The following is a 14,619-nucleotide window of genomic DNA, read 5'->3' on the forward strand; positions in this document are numbered from 1 at the left end:
GGATTTCTGATTGTTTTGAGGCTGGAGTTTATTTTATCCTTGTGGAGATTTGACCCATTAATCCTCCCTCCCCACCACTACAGAAGCTGTTGGAACTGTTCAGTTTTTCCAGCGGCTTCTGTAATTATTTCAGGTTCCTGACGGGAGCAGTCTCTCACTTTTCGAACAAAACAAACCCATCCTTGTGCAGCAACCAATATTTCAATAAGAAATGGGAAGCAGCAGAGGGGAAAGCTTCCGAGATGCAGAGCAATGCTGCCCGGTTCCACACTTCAATTCACAGGAACCATCGCCAGGAAAAGCAAGGAGCAATCTGACGGATCCGTTTTACCACAGAATGAAAGATTTATTTCCTCGATTTATCCCAGTGCATTACCTTTAAAAGGCTGTTTACAAACCACAACACTGCGATGGCTGGGAATCGGACCCGGGTCAACTGCTTGGAAGGCAGCTATGCTCCCCACTATCCCACCATCACCCTGCTAGCAGATCCCTCCTCATTCCCAAACACACTTAACAAGGCCGTGATCATCACCAACTGGATTGGGGCTGAAATCCAAACATACACATCCTCTGTATCTAACCCAGTGATGGAGCTCTCCTGATTGAGTTTGATGTGAACAGGATGGGGGAAGTGGGAGATTTAATCAGTACCTAACGCCGAGCTCAAAATGGCCTGGGAATTTGAAAAGCTGCAGTGTAGAGGGAGATTTACTCTGTATCTGACCCCATTCTCTACCTGCCCTGGGGATTTAAATGGAGACAGTTTAATGGGAGCTTTACGTTGTCTGGAACCCTGTGCTCCCTCTGCCCTGGGAGTGTTTGCTGGGAACACTGTCTAACCTCTGTGATATGGATCCTATAAAGATTGATGGGAGACAGTGTAAATGGAATTGTCAGGGTCCAATTCCTTCACGTGGATGAGAGAAGGTGAGAAAAAATGATCTCAGTAGGACTGAAGGGTCAGTAACAGAATGAATACACCATTGGCTCAGAGAGAGGAGACAGGATATAGGGTAATGAGGGTTTCAGACTGGAGGGAGCTACAGGCACATACAAGTTGGGAACTGTTTTCAGTAAAAGGCATTTGATCCCAGGTCACTGCAGAGTGTAAGAATCTGATGCCTTTCCCTCACTATCCCCCTCCAATCCCTGCGAAGATCTGCTCCCACACCATGTTCCCTCCTAACTGCTGACTGTGTTACATATATTAATACATTGGAGCTGGGCAGAGGTGCTTTTAAACTTGGGATCTTGCTGTGTAACTTGCCTCCAAAATGCTCTTGCTCTCCCTTTCAACTAATCTTTTCCCTCTTTTATCCTGAAGAACATTTGTTTGGAAAGCTGCAACGTGAAGATCCAAAATGTTCGAAGCCAGGAAAGAACAACCTCCAGAGGGGGAGCACGGGCCTGAGGCCTGAGGCCTGGTCGACAGGCTGCACCCCGTGGGGGCCCACGTGAGTTGTGTGTTTATTTACCCCAAGGTTTAATCTCCTCTGAGGGACCCTGTGTTTTAGGGGCCTCTGGGTAACTCGCTCCTGTCAGATTGTGGCCCTGTCATTTTTAAAACAGGTTTGAAGCCTGGGGTTAAAGTTTGTCAATCCCCAGGATCTGAGAGGTAGGACTCTCTTCGGGTGGAATTAAAACCCAAATGCTGTGACCCTTTCTAAAGACTCCCTCTCTCACCCTTCTCTCTCACCCCTCTCTCTCTCACACCCCTCTCTCTCACCCTCCCTCTCTCATCCCGTCTCTCTTTCCTCCTCCCACTCTCATCCCTCCTATCTCACACTCTCCCTTTCTCACCCCTCTCTCACAGCCCCTCCTGCTCTCTTGCACCCCCTATCTCTCTCACCCCCTTCTCTCTCACTGCCTCTCTCTTTCACACCCCCTTTCTCTCTCACCTTGTTATCTCTCTCTCTCTCCCTCACTCTCTCTCACCCCCTCTCTCTCCACCCTGCTCTCTCACTCTCACCCCTCCCTCTGTCATCCCTCACCCTCTCTCCCCTTTACACCCTCTCTTTCCCCCGCCCTCTCTCTCATCCCCTCCTGTCTCTCGTTCCCTTTTTCTCTCTCTCATTCCCCTTCCCTCTCGCGCTCTGTCTCACACTCCCGCTCTCTTTCTCTCTGTATACCCCCTCTCTCGCACCCTCTTTCTCTCGTTCACCCCATTTCTCTATCTCTTTTGACCCCTTTCTTCCTCCCTCCTCCTTGCTCTCGCTCTGTCTCTCTCTAGCGCCCACTCTCTCATCCCATCTCCCTCACACCCCTCTAACTGTCTCATCTGTTCACTCGCTCTCTCTCTGTCTCTCTCTCTCTCAACCCATCATTCACTGTCTATCTCACCCTCCCTCTCACCTCTTTAACTCTCTCTCCCTCGCGTCCCATCTCTCTCATCCCTCTTTATCTCGCTGTCCCCCTTTCTCTCTCACCCTTTCTCTATCTCTCCTCCTTTCTCTCAATCCCTCTCTCTCACCCCCTCTCTCTCCCACCTCCTCTCTCTCACCCCCTCACATTCACTCTTTCTCTGACCTTCTCTCTCTCTCTCTCTCTTCCCCCTCTCTCCTTTTCTCAGACCTCTCTCCCTTTCTCACCCCTCTCTCCCTCACCCCTTTCTCTCTTACCCCCTCTCTCTCAACTCCTCTCTCTCACCCTCTCTCTCTCACCCCCCTCATCCCCCTCTTTGCCCCATCTATCCCCCCCTCTCCCCCGCTCTCTCACCCCCTCTCTCCCCCTCTCCTCCATCTCTCCCCCTCTCTCCGCCATCTGTCTACCCCCTCTCTGTGCCCTCTCTCTGCCCCCAATCCCACCCCCTCTCCCTCTCCCCCTCCCTCCCCCTCCCTCGCCCCCTCTCTCTCGTCCTCTCTCCCCTCCTCTCTCGCCCCTCTGTCTCGCACCCCTCTCTCACCCCCTCTCTCTCTCTCACATTCTCTCTCTCTGTCTCACTCTTCCGCTCGCTCTCTTCCTCTTGCGGTCTCTCTCTCTCACTCTCTCACCCTCTTCTCACGCTCTCTCTCTCTCCCTGCCTCTCTCCCTCTCTCTTGCCTCCCGCTCTCTTATCTCACGGTCTCTCTCGTTCGCTCTCTCTCGCTCGTGCTCTCTCTCTCTGTCGCTCATGCTCTCTCTGTCTGTCACTCTCACTCTTGCTCTATCTCTCTCTGTCACTCTCTCTCTCCATCTCTCTCTCTCAGTCCTCCCCCTCACCTCCTTTCTCTTGCATCCCATCTTTCTCAACACCTCTCTCTCCCGTCTCTCTCTAACCCTCTCTCTCTCTCACCCCTCTTTCCCCAGTGTCTCTCTCAACCTCTCTCTCTCAACACCTCTCTCACCCCCTCTCTATCTCAACCTCTCTCTCTCCCCCCCTCAACCCCCCTCTCTCAACTGCTCTCTCACCCCTCTCACTCTCACCCTCTCTCTCTCTCTTCCCTTCTCTCCCACCCTCTCTCTCTCACTCCCGTCGCTCTCTCTCTCAACCCCCCCTCTCTCTCACCCTCCACTCTCTCTCATTCCCCATCTCTCAACAACCTCTCTCTCACCTTCACTCTGTCTCTCTCACCCACCTTTCTCTCTCTCAGCCCCCCACACCCCCTCTCACCCAGCTCTCTCTCACACACCTCTCTCTCTCCTAACCCCCACACCCCCTCTATCTCCCCCCCACCTCCCTCACCCCCCTCCCACCCCCTCTCCCACCCCCATCCCCACACACCCCCTCACACAACTCACCCCTCTCTCACACCCCCTCTCTCTCTCAAACCCCTCTCTCTGTCACCCATATCTTTCTCTCACCACTCTAACTCTCTTATCTTCTCTCCCCCTCTCTCTCCCCCTCTCTCACTTCTCTCTCTCATCCTCTCTCTCACCTCTCTCTCTCACACACACCCCTCTCTCACCCCGTCCCTCTCTCACACCCTCCCACTCTCACACCCTCCCTCTCTCCCTCCTCTCTCTCCCTCTCCCCCTCTCTCACCCCTCTCCCCCCACACTCACTCCGCTCTCTCACCCCCTCTCTCTCACCCTCCCTCTCTCATCCCGTCCCTCATTGTCCCCACTCTCATCCCTCCTCTCTCACACTCTCCCTATCTCACCCCCTCTCTCTCACAGCCCATCGCTCTCTCATCCCCTCCCACTCTCACCCACCCTCTCTTGCACCCCCGTCTCTCTCAGCCCCCCTCTCTCACCCCCTCTCTCATTCCGCTCTCTCTCCACCTTTCTATTACACCCTCTCTCTCACACCCTACTAACTCTCTCTCCCCCCTCACAACCCCTTTCTCTCACCCCCCTTCATTCTCTCACCCCCTTCTCTCTCTCAACCCCTCTCTATCTCAAACCCGATCTCTCACCCCTCTCTCTCTCTCACCCCCTCTCTCTCTAGTCCCCCCTCACCAACCCCTCGCTCAACACCCCCTCACTCTCTCATCCCCTCACTCTGTCACCCCCTCACTGACCCCTCTCTCTCTTCCTCTCTCTCTCACCCCTCTATTTCTCCCTCTTCCCCTCTCTCTCTCTCACCCCTCCCTTTATCTCTCTTCCCCTCTCTCTCTCACCCCTCTCTTTCTCTCTCAACCCCCTCTCTCTCAACCCCTCGCTCTCTTACCCCCCTCTCTCTCACCCCCCTCTCTCTCACTCCACATCTCTCTCACCACCCCCTCTCTCAACCCCCCTCACTCTCTCACCCCCTCAGACTCTCACCCCCTCTCTCTCAACCCTTCGTCTCTCTCACATTCACTACTCTCACCCCCTGTCTCTCTGTCACCCCTCTCTCACCCACCCCAATCTCTTTCACAACCCCCCCTCTCTCACACACTCTCACAGACCCTCGCACTCTCACCCCCTCCCTCTCTCCCATCATCACTCTGCCTCTTTCTCATCCCCTTTCTCTCCTTCTCACTCCCTCTCTCTCACCCCCGCTCACTCTCACCCCTCTCTCTCCCACCCCTTCTCTGTCACTCACTCCCACCTATCCCTCTCACCGCCCTCTCACCCAGCTCTCTCTCTCTTTCACCCCCCACTCTTTCCCAACCCCCTCTCTTCCACCCTCTCACTCTCTCACCCCTCTCTCTCGCCCCCTCTCTCTCCCACCCCCCTCTCTCAACCCTCTCTCACTCACCTTTCTCTCTCTCACCCTCCACCCCCTCTCTCTCTCAACACACCTCTCTCTCTTACCCCTCTCTCTCACTCCCCCTCTCTCTCACCATCCCCTCTCTCCAACCCCCTCACTCTCTCATCCCCTCAATCTCTCATCCACTCACTCTCTCAACCCCTCTCTCTCTCACACTTCCATCTCTCTCTCACCCCCCTCTCTCTCTCCTCTCGCTCTCTGTCACCCCTCTCTCTCCCACCCCAATCTCTTTCACATCCCCCTCTCTCGTACACGCACTCTCACAAACCCTCGGTCTTTCACCCCCTCCCTCTCTCCCACCATCGCTCTGCCTTTTTCTTATCCCCTCTCTCTCCTTCTCGTCCCTCTCTCTAAACCCCCCTCTCTCTCACCCCCTCTCTCTCCCACGCCCTCTCTGTCACTCACTCCCACCTCTCCCTCTCACCGCCCTCTCACCCAGCTCTGTCTCTCACACCCTCTCTCTCCCGCACCCCTCTCTTCCACCCTCTCACTCTCTCATCCCCCTCTCTCTCACCCCCCAAGCCCTCTCCTTCTCACCCCCATCCCTCTCACTCTCAACCCCCCTCTCTCTCTCACCCCCTCTCTCGCACACCTCTCTCTCACCCCTGTGTCTCTCACCACGCCCTCTCGCAACCCCTCTCTCTGTCACCCCCTCTCAACCCTCCTCCCTCTCTCACCCCCTCACCCCTCTCCCTTTCTCTCTTACCCCGCACTCTCTCTCTAACCCGTCCCCCTCACCCTTCTCCTTCACATCCTCTGTCTCTTCCCCTCTCTCTCTCTCACCCCTCTCTTTCTCTCTCAACCCCTCTCTCACCACACTCTCTTACACTCTCACTCTCACCCTTCTCTCTCACACACACCTCTCTTTCTCTGTAAACCCCTCTCTCTCGCTCTCTCTCTCTCACTCCCCCTCTCTCTCACTCCCCCTCTCTCTCACTCCCCCTCTCTCTCACCACCCCCTCTCTCTCACCCCCACTCCCTCACCCCTCTGTCTCACCCCTCTCTCTTCCCCCTGCTCTCTCCCCTCTCTCGCTCTTCCCTCTCTCACACTCCCCTCTCACTCGCTCTCCCCTCACTCGCTCTCCCCTCTCTCCCACACCCCCTCTCTTCGACCCCCTCACTCTCTCACCCCTCTCTCTCTCACCCCCACCCCTCTCTCTCACCCCCACCCCTCTCACTCTCAACCCCCTCTCTCTCTCTCACCCCTGTCTCTCTCAGACCTCTCTTTATCTGTCATCCCCTCTCTCTCACCCCTCTCTCTCACTCCATCTCTCTCTCACCGCCCCCTCTCACCACCCCCTCTCTCAACACACCTCAATCTCTCATCCCCTCACTCTTCTACCCCCTCAGTCTCTCACCCCACTCTCTCTCAACCCCTCTCTCTCTCTCACATATACATCTCTCTCTCACTCCCCTCTCTCTCCGTCACCCCTCTCTCTCCCACCCCAATCTCTTTCGCATCCCCCTCTCTCGCACACACTCTCACACACCCTCGCTCTCTCACCCCTCCCTCTCTCCCACCATCTCTCTCCCTCTCTCTCACCTCCTCTTTCTCTCTCACCCCCCTCTCTCTCCCACCCCCTCTCTTCCATCCTCTCACTCTCTCACCCCTCTCTCTCTCCCACCTCCCTCTCTCTCAACCCTGTCTCTCTCACCCCCTTCTCTCTCTCAACCCCCTCTCTCACCCCTCGCTCTCTCACCCCTCTCTGCCACACTCCCTCTCTCTCACTCCCTCTCTCTCTCACCACCCCCTCTCTCAAACCCCCTCATTCTCTCATCCCCTCACTCTCTCATCCACTCACTCTCTCACGCCCTCAATCGCTCACGCCCTCTCTCTTTCTCAAACCCTCTCTCTCTATCACCAACCTCTCTCAGCCCTCTCTCTCATGCCCTCTCACACGCTTTCGCTCTTACCAACGCTCTCTCTAACCCCTCGCCACCACCCCTCTCTTTCACCCCCTCTCTCTCACACCCTCTCTCAATCACACCCTCTCCTTCTCACTCTACTCTCTCTCTTACTCCCTCCCCACTTTCTCTCTCTCAATCACTCATTGTCTCTCACCCCTCTCTCTCTCACCCCCTCGCACCCCCCTCACCACCTCACCCCCCTCCCTATCTCACAACCGTTCTGTCTTACCCCTCGCTCTCTCTCTAACCCCTCCCCCTCTTGCTCACCCCTCTCTCTCACCCACTCTCTCTCTCACACCCTCTCCTACTCACGCCACTCTCTCTCCTACCCTCCACTTTCTCTCTCAATGACCCCTTCTCTCTCAACCCCTTCTTACACCCACCCCCTCTCTCTCCCCCTCTCTGCCCCCCCTCTCTCCCTCTCCATCTCCCTCTGTCTCTCACACCCCCTCTCTCTCCATCCCATCTCACTCTCTCACATCCACTCTCTCTCACACACCCCTCTCTCTCGCCCCCACTCCCTCACCCCCTCTGTCTCACCCATCTCTCCCCCCTCCCGCTTCTCCCCTCTCTCGCCCTCCCCTCTCTCTCACCCCTCTCTCACTCACCCCCTCTAACCCCCCCCACCACCTCACCCCCTTCCCTCTCTCACACCCGCTCTCTCTTACCCCTCGCTCTCTCTCTCTAACCCCTCCCCCTCTCGCTCACCCTTCTCTCTCACCCACTCTCTCTCTCACACCCTCTCCTACTCACGCTACTCTCTCTCTCCTACCCTCCACTTTCTCTCTTAATGACCCCTTCTCTCTCAACCCCTTCTTACCCCCAACCCCCTCTCTCTCCCCCTCTCTGCCCCCCTCTCTCTCCCTCTCCATCTCCCTCTGTCTCTCACACCCCCTCTCTCTCAATCCCATCTCACTCTCACATCCACTCTCTCTCACACACCCCCTCTCTCTCACCCCACTCCCTCACCCCCTCTGTCTCACCCATCTCTCTCCCCCCTCCAGCTCTCTCCCCTCTCTCGCTCCCCCCTCTCTCGCCCTCCCCTCTCTCTCGCCCTCCCCCTCTCTCGCCCTCCCCTCTCTCTCGCCCTCCTCTCTCTCTCGCCCTCCCCTCTCTCTCGCCATCCCCACTCTCTCTCCCTCCCCTCTTTTGCCCTCCCCTCTCACTCGCCCACCCCTCGCTGGCTCTCCCCTCTCCCTCCCTGCCCCCTCTCTCTCTCCTTCCCCTCTCTGGCCCTCCCATCTCTCTCTCCCTCCCCCTCACTCTCCTTCCCCTCTCTTGCCCTCCCCTCCCTCTCACTCTCCTCCCCTCTCACTCTCCCTCCCCTCTTACTCACACTCCCCCTCCACCCGCTCAGCCTCCCCTCTCTCTCCCACCCTCTCTCTCCCACGCTCTCTCCCCTCTTCTTTCTACCCCCTCCCCCTCTCACCTGTCTCGCGCCTTCCTCTCCCCCTCCTCTCTCTTCCTTCCTCTCTGACCCTCCTCTCTCCCCTCCTCTCTCTTTCCTCCTCTCGCTACCCCTCCTCTCTCCCCCTCCTCTCTCCCCCTCCTCTCTCTTCGCGCCTCTCTCTTCCCTCCTCTCCCCTCCTCTCTCTCCCACTCTCTCTCTCTCTCTCGCTCTCTCTCTCTCTCGCTCTCTCTTCCCTCTCTCTCTGCGCTCTCTCCCCTCTCTCTTCTTCCCCTCTTTCTCTCCCCGAACTTTCTCTCCCCCCACTCTCTCTCTCTGCCCACACTCTCTCCCCCTCTCTTCCCCCCTGTCTCACACTCCCTCTCTCGCCCCTAACTCTTGCCCCTCTCATTATCTCCTCCCCTGTCTCTCTCTCTCTCTCTCACTCTCACACTCTCTCTCTCTTGCCCCTCTCTCTCTCCCTGCTCCTTCACTGTCTCTCCACCTTCTCTCACTCTCGATCCCCTCCCTCGGTGTCTCTCTCTCTCTCTCTCCCCACCTCCCATCGTTTCTCTTTGACTGAATCTCTCTCCTTCCCTCCCTCTCTCTCTGACACACTCTGTCTCCCTGGTTCTTCCCTCTCCCTCTGACCCAGAGTCTGGGGGGTTTGTGGTGGTGAGGCTGCGTGTGGGGGGTGGGGGTGGGATGTGAGAGGTGGGAGTACGGAAAATTGGGTAGAGACGGAATTGTGGGAAGGAGACAGACACGGCGGGGTGTGGGGGGGGAGGGGGTCAGGGAGGAGTGAAGCCAGGTGGAGAGACCGGGGTTGGGGGGGGGGGTTGTGAGAGAGAGGGAGATGAGGGAGAGTAAAAGGGCGAGGTGGTGAGAAAGAGAGAGTGTGCAGAACGAGAGAGAGGGAGAAAAGTGAGGAGGAAGATTAGGAGAGAGGAAATGGGGAGGCCAGGTTGGAATGGTGGGGGGGGGGGTCAGAGGGAGTTAAACCCAGCTCCTGAGCTCAGGGCGCGGTGCCCTCCCCTTCCCTGAGGACCTGGACGTGGGGCTGAGTCTGTCTCTCTCCAGTTCAGCTTCTCCAACACAAACACACACAACAACATCGGTCACTCTGCTGCTCGGCACGATTTAATCAACATTTTTATTGGTTACAAATGGAAGTGATGGATACAGTCAGTGGGATGGTGCCTTTTCTCACTGCCCAACCCCTCTCTGTCCCCTCTCTCTCTGCCCCCATCTCTCTCTGCCCCCCCTCTCTCTCTGCCCTCTCTCTCTCTCTGCCCCCTCTCTCTGCTCCCCCTCTCTCTCTGCTTCCTCTCTCTCTGCCCCCCTCTCTCTGTCCCCCCACTCTCTCTGTTCCCCTCTCTCTGTCGCCCCTCTCTCTGTCCCCCCTCTCTCTGTCCCCCCCTCTCTGTCCCCCCCTCTGTCCTCCTCCTCTCTCTGTCCCCCCTCTCTCTGTCCCCCCCTCTGTCCCCCCCCTCTGTCCTCCTCCTCTCTCTGTCCCCCCCCTCTGTCCCCCCCTCTGTCCTCCTCCTCTCTCTGTCCTCCCCCTCTCTCTGTGCCCCCCTCTCTCTGTCCCCCCCTCTCCGTACCCCCTCTCTCTGTCCCCTCCCCTCTCTGTCCCCCTGCTCACTGTCCCCCTGCTCTCTGTCCCCCGCTCTCTATCCCCCCTCTCTCTGTCCCCCCTCTCTCTGCCCCCCCTCTGCCTCCCCCCTCTCTCTGTCCCCCCTCTCTTTCTGTCCCCCCTCTCTCTGTCCCCTCTCTCTCTCTGTCCCTCTCTCTCTCTGCCCCCCCTCTCTCTCTGTCCCCATCTCTCTCTGTCCCCCCCTCTCTCTCTGTCCACCCCTCTCTCTGTCCACCCCTCTCTCTGTCCACCCCTCTCTCTGTCCCCCCTCTCTCTCTGACCCCTCTCTCTCTCTGACCCCCCTCTCTCTCTGTCCCCCCTCTCTCTCTCTGTCCCCCCCTCTCTCTGTCCCCCCCCTCTCTCTGTCCCCCCCTCTCTCTGTCCCCCCCTCTCTCTGTCCCCCCCTCTCTCTGTCCCCCCCTCTCTCTGTCCCCCCTCTCTCTCTGTCCCCCCTCTCTCTCTGCCCCCCCCCGTCCCCCTCTCTCTCTGTCCCGCCCTCTCTCTCTGTACCACCCTTTCTCTCTGTCCCCCCTTTTCTCTCTGTCCCCCTCTCTCTCTGTCCCCCCCTCTCTCTGTCCCCCTCTCTCTGTCCCCCCTCTCTCTCTGTCCCCCCTCTCTCTCTGTCCCCCCTCTCTCTCTGTCGCCCCCTCGCTCTGTCCTCCCCTCTCTCTGTACCCCTCTCTGTCCCCGTGTCTCTGTCCCCGTCTCTCTGTGCCCCCCTCTTTGTCCCTTCCTACTCTGCCCCACCCCTCTCTCCCCCCTCTGTCCACCTCTCTTCTGTTCCTCATCTCTTTCTGTCCCCACTCTCTGTGCCTCATCTCTCTGTCCTCTCCCTCCCGTCCCCCCATCCTCCTCTGTCCCCCCTCTCTCTCTGTCCCCCCTCTCTCTCTGTGCCCCCTCTCTCTGTCCCCCCCTCTGTCTGTCCCCCCTCTCTCTCTGCACCCCTCTCTCTCTGCACCCCTCTCTCTCTGTCCCCCCCTCTCTGTCCCCCCTCTCTCTCTGTCCCCCCTCTCTCTCTGTCCCCCCTCTCTCTCTGTCCCCCCTCTCTCTCTGTCCCCCCTCTCTCTCTGTCCCCCACTCTCTCTGTCCCCCTCTCTCTCTGTCCCCCCCTCTCTCTCTGCCCTCCTCTCTCTGTCCCCTCCTCTCTCTGTCCCCCCTCTCTCTGTCCCCCCCTCTCTCTGTCCCCCCCTCTCTCTGTCCCCCCCTCTCTCTGTCCCCCCCCTCTCTCTGTCCCCCTCTCTCTCTGTCCCCCCTCTCTCTCTGTCCCCCCTCTCTCTCTATCCCCCCATCTCTCTGTCCCCCCCTCTCTCTCTGTCCCCCCTCTCTCTCTGTCCCCCCCTTACTCTGTCCCCCCTCTCTCTCTGTCCCCCCTCTCTCTCTGTCCCCCCCTCTCTCTGTCCCCCCTCTCTCTCTGTCCCCCCTCTCTCTCTGTCCTCCCCTCTCTCTGTCCTCCCCTCTCTCTGTCCTCCCCTCTCTCTGTCCTCCCCTCTCTCTGTCGCCCCCTCTCTCTGTCGCCCCCTCTCTCTGTCGCCCCCTCTCTCTGTCGCCCCCTCTGTCTGTCGCCCCCTCTCTCTGTCGCCCCCTCTCTTTGTCGTCCCCTCTCTCTGTCCCCCCCTCTCTCTGTCCCCCCTCTCTCTGTCCCCCCCGTCCCCCCTCTCTCTCTGTCCCCCCTCTCTCTCTGTCCCCCCCTCTCTCTCTGTCCCCCCCCTCTCTCTCTGTCCCCCCTCACTCTGTCCCCCCTCTCTCTGTCCCCTCTCTCTCTGTCCCCCCTCTCTCTGTCCCCCCTCTCTCTCTGTCCCCCCCTCTCTCTCTGTCCCCCCTCTCTCTCTGTCCCCCCTCTCTCTCTGTCCCCCCTCTCTCTCTGTCCCCCCTCTCTCTCTGTCGCCCCTCTCTCTCTGTCCCCCCCTGTCTGTCCCCCCTCTCTCTCTGTCCCCCCCTCTCTCTCTGTCCCCCTCTCTCTCTGTCCCCCCTCTCTCTCTGTCCCCATCTCTCTCTGTCCCCCACTCTCTCTCTGTCCACCCCTCTCTCTGTCCACCCCTCTCTCTGTCCACCCCTCTCTCTGTCCACCCCTCTCTCTCTGACCCCTCTCTCTCTCTGACCCCCCTCTCTCTCTGTCCCCCTCTCTCTCTCTGTCCCCCCCTCTCTCTGTCCCCCCCCTCTCTCTGTCCCCCCCCTCTCTCTGTCCCCCCCCTCTCTCTGTCCCCCCCCCTCTCTCGGTCCCCCCCCTCTCTCTGTCCCCCCCCTCTCTCTGTCCCCCCCTCTCTCTCTGTCCCCCCTCTCTCTGTCCCCACCTCTCTGTCCCCCCTCTCTCTCTGTCCCGCCCTCTCTCTCTGTACCACCCTTTCTCTCTGTCCCCCCCCTTTCTCTCTGTCCCCCTCTCTCTCTGTCCCCCCCTCTCTCTGTCCCCCCTCTCTCTGTCCCACCTCTCTCTCTGTCCCCCCTCTCTCTCTGTCGCCCCCTCTCTCTGTCCTCCCCTCTCTCTGTACCCCTCTCTGTCCCCGTGTCTCTGTCCCCGTCTCTCTGTGCCCCCCTCTTTGTCCCTTCCTACTCTGCCCCACCCCTCTCTCCCCCCTCTGTCCACCTCTCTTCTGTTCCTCATCTCTTTCTGTCCCCACTCTCTGTGCCTCATCTCTCTGTCCTCTCCCTCCCATCCCCCCATCCTCCTCTGTCCCCCATCTCTCTCTGTCCCCCTCTCTCTCTGTCCCCCCCTCTCTCTGTCCCCCCCTCTGTCTGTCCCCCCCTCTCTCTGCACCCCTCTCTCTCTGTCCCCCCCTCTCTCTGCCCCCCCTCTCTGTCCCCCCTCTCTCTCTGTCCCCCCCTCTCTCTGTCCCCCCTCTCTCTCTGTCCCCCCTCTCTCTCTGTCCCCCCTCTCTCTCTGTCCCCCCCTCTCTCTCTGCCCTCCTCTCTCTGTCCCCTCCTCTCTCTGCCCCCCCTCTCTCTGTCCCCCCCCTCTCTCTGTCCCCCTCTCTCTCTGTCCCCCCTCTCTCTCTGTCCCCCCTCTCTCTGTCCCCCCTCTCTCTCTGTCCCCCCTCTCTCTCTGTCCCCCCTCTCTCTCTGTCCCCCCTCTCTCTCTGTCCCCCCCTCTCTCTCTGTCCCCCCTCTCTCTCTGTCCCCCCCTGTCTGTCCCCCCTCTCTCTCTGTCCCCCCTCTCTCTCTGTCCCCCCTCTCTCTCTGTCCCCATCTCTCTCTGTCCCCCCCTCTCTCTCTGTCCACCCCTCTCTCTGTCCACCCCTCTCTCTGTCCACCCCTCTCTCTGTCCACCCCTCTCTCTGTCCCCCCTCTCTCTCTGTCCCCCCCCCTCTCTCTGTCCTCCCCTCTCTCTGTCGCCCCCTCTCTCTGTCGCCCCCTCTCTCTGTCGCCCCCTCTCTCTGTCGCCCCCTCTCTCTGTCCCCCCCCTCTCTCTGTCCCCCCTCTCTCTGTCACCCCCTGTCCCCCCTCTCTCTCTGTCCCCCCTCTCTCTCTGTCCCCCCCTCTCTCTCTGTCCCCCCACTCTCTCTCTGTCCCCCCTCACTCTGTCCCCCCTCTCTCTGTCCCCCCTCTCTCTGTCCCCCCCCCTCTCTCTGTCCCCCCTCTCTCTCTGTCCCCCCTCTCTCTCTGTCCCCCCTCTCTCTCTGTCGCCCCTCTCTCTCTGCTACCCTGTCTGTCCCCCCTCTCTCTCTGTCCCCCCTCTCTCTCTGTCCCCCCTCTCTCTCTGTCCCCCCCTGTCTGTCCCCCCTCTCTCTCTGTCCCCCCTCTCTCTCTGTCCCCCTCTCTCTCTATCCCCCCCTCTCTCTGCCCCGCCTCTCTCTTTGTACCCCCCTTTCTCTCTGTCCCCTCCTCTCTCTGTCCCCCCTCTTTCTGTCCCGCCTCTCTCTGTCCCCCCTTCTCTCTGTCCCCCCTCTCTCTCTGTCCCCCCTCTCTCTCTGTCCCCCCTCTCTCTCTGTCCCCCCTCTCTCTCTGTCCCCCCTCTCTCTCTGTCCCCCCTCTCTCTCTGTCCTCCCCTCTCTCTGTCGCCCCCTCTCTCTGTCGCCCCGTCTCTCTGTCGCCCCATCTCTTTGTCGTCCCCTCTCTCTGTCCTCCCCTCTCTCTGTCCCTCCTCTCTGTCCCACCCTCTTTCTGTACCCCTCTCTGTCCCCGTCTCTCTGTCGCCGTCTCTCTGTGCCCCCCTCTTTGTCCCTTCCTACTCTGCCCCTCCCCTCTGTCCCCCCTCTGACCCCCTCTCTCTGTCCCCGTGCTCTCTCTGTCCCCATCTCTTACTGTCCCCCCTCTGTCCCTCCTCTCTCTGTCCTCTCCCTCTCCGTCCCCCCCGCCCACCCTCTGCTCCCCACTCTCTCCATCCCCCCTTCTCTCGTCCCCTTCTCTCTGTCCCCTTCTCTCTGTCCCCCTCTCCCTGAGCCTCTCTCTTTCCCCGACTTTGTACCCCTCTCTCTGTCCCCACTCCCTTTGACCCCATCTCTCCGTCCCCCTCTCCCTGTCCCCCTCTCTCTGACCCCCTCTATCTCCCCCTCTCTCTGACCCCCTCTATCTCCCCCACTCTCTGTGCCCCTCTGTCTGTCCTCCCTTCTCTGTCCTCCCACTCTTGTTCCCCCTCTC

General features: G+C 59.5%; 1 long non-coding RNA gene across 1 annotated transcript in view; it reads left to right on the forward strand.

Annotated features, from left to right (window-relative positions):
* Positions 1-1,451, forward strand: part of LOC140453856 (uncharacterized) — a 44,372-nt gene extending 42,921 nt beyond the window's left edge. The window contains exon 5 of the long non-coding RNA XR_011952513.1: positions 1,328-1,451. This is a non-coding gene — a long non-coding RNA (uncharacterized lncRNA). The remainder of the gene's footprint in view (positions 1-1,327) is intronic.
* Positions 1,452-14,619: the final 13,168 nt, after the last annotated feature.

The sequence above is a fragment of the Chiloscyllium punctatum genome, chromosome 28 (assembly GCF_047496795.1).
Source record: "Chiloscyllium punctatum isolate Juve2018m chromosome 28, sChiPun1.3, whole genome shotgun sequence".
Lineage (NCBI taxonomy): Eukaryota > Metazoa > Chordata > Chondrichthyes > Orectolobiformes > Hemiscylliidae > Chiloscyllium > Chiloscyllium punctatum.